This window comes from Cariama cristata, unplaced genomic scaffold (genome assembly GCF_000690535.1).
Source record: "Cariama cristata isolate BGI_N322 unplaced genomic scaffold, ASM69053v1 scaffold38031, whole genome shotgun sequence".
Taxonomy (NCBI): Eukaryota; Metazoa; Chordata; class Aves; order Cariamiformes; family Cariamidae; genus Cariama; species Cariama cristata.
The window spans coordinates 1-1,892 of NW_009600509.1; the positions used below are offsets into that span (position 1 = coordinate 1).

Genomic DNA, 1,892 nt, shown 5'->3' on the forward strand with positions numbered 1-1,892 from the left:
TCACTCCACCCCCGAATTTTATCTAGTTGTAGCAACTTGCTGCTTTTATTTTTTTTTATTATTATTGATATTTTTTTCACTGACGCCTCCCGTGCGTTTTTAGATTGCAAGTCGTCCTTGCAGTCCGGTTTTTAACTGCATTTTGTCTGCAGATCTTCCCTTTGTTTGCACACATCCCCTTTTTTATTCTTTAATTTTTTTTTCCGTTGTTGTTGTTCGTTGTTAAAGTCACTCTTTTTTGGGGGGGCGCTGTATTTAAACACTTAAAATGCACTGCTATCTCCTGAGCGTGTTTCTCACCGTGGATCTGGCCACCGTGGCTCTCAGCCTGTCTACCTGCAGCACCCTCGACATGGATCAGTTTATGCGCAAGAGGATCGAGGCGATCCGGGGGCAGATCTTGAGCAAACTGAAGCTCACCAGTCCCCCGGACGAGTACCCCGAGCCCGAGGAGGTGCCCCCGGAGGTCATCTCCATCTACAACAGCACCAGGGACCTGCTGCAAGAGAAAGCCAACCACAGAGCCGCCACTTGCGAAAGGGAGAGGAGCGACGAGGAGTATTACGCCAAAGAAGTTTACAAAATAGACATGCAGCCTTTTTACCCCGAAAGTAAGTCCTCTGTGTTTGTGCATGTGTGTGTAATTTCGCCCCCGAGGTTTGGCAGTGCCCGGCACCTTCAAATACCAGCCCCATGCATCATAATCTGCCGCCTTTGCTCGGATTGCTTTTATCCTCAGCATCTCTTAGGTGGTGGCTTCTAGGGTTTCGTTGAGGTGGCGGGGTGTGTATATGCCTGGGTGGGTAGGTTGGCGGGGGAGGGGGGTCAGCTGCCCCCCCAGACTCGCGAGGTTTCCAATCCCCTTTGAAATCACCCAGGAGTCCCTAAAGGTGCCTCTGCCTTCCACCACCACGTACCTGAGCGAAGCTCCCCCCTGCCCAGGGTCCCGCGCCCTCCCCAGCACTGGGTTTAGCTCCCCCGCAGCCCCCTGTGCAGCCTCCAAAACGAGCCAATATCTTTCCACTGCTGTTGTTTCCCTTGGAGTGTCTGGATCGGGCAGGTTTCCATCTCTCCATAACTGAAAAGAAAAGGAGGTCTTTAAAAAAGTCACCGGCTCCTCTTCTATCTGAGCCCCTCCAGAACATTGTCCCGCAGACCGCTATTCAGATTGGTGCTCAGCGAGTACAGAGACACAGACATCCTCCCTCCTCTTCCCACTTTAACTAGCCTCCTATTTCAGTTGCTGGACGCTTTCATTTCAGGTACAGAAAAAGTTTTCCCTTCTGGGTAGCCTCGGTTCTTGGAACCTGTCTCAGCCCGTCTGCCTTTTGCTGTTTTTAATGACCTTCTGGTGATCTACGCCACGTTTCGCGAAAAAAAAAAAAAAAAAAAAAAAAAAGGAGGAGGGGTACAGAGGTACAGATACTCTGTGCTGACCAAATCCACTTAGAATGATTAATAATCATAATGACGTGCCTTTTGGTTTGGTGGTGAAGTTTAAGTGTATAGAGGAGAAAAAAAAAAAGGAACAGCACTGCGCTCCCTTAAAAGAATCTAGATTATCGTCATGCCAAGGAAAGTGAAATACCAGAAGCAAAATAACTTCACCGTTCGCATATCCGAACCTAGTCCCTACTCTTTTCATTTAGCTCGCTTTTTCTCTCTCATCCCTCCCCTGCCACTTGATGCCCTGTGTACTTGCTGTCTGGTTTTCAAAAGCGCATACCTCTTGCTTAAATAGATAATGCAGCCATCTTGGTAACTTTATCCTAGAGTTTCTAATTGCGTTTTCCCCTTATTTATTTTTAGTTTAGCAAGTTGTAGCTTTGGGGCTTGCTCTGTCTTGCATGTGATAGTCCTAGGATGCCAGCCAAGGTATCTGAACCCCACGC

The 1,892-nt window shown here is 48.4% G+C and overlaps 1 pseudogene; it reads left to right on the plus strand.

Moving 5' to 3' along the window:
* Positions 1-68: 68 nt before the first annotated feature.
* LOC104169203 lies at positions 69-1,182 on the plus strand (annotated as a pseudogene).
* Positions 1,183-1,892: the final 710 nt, after the last annotated feature.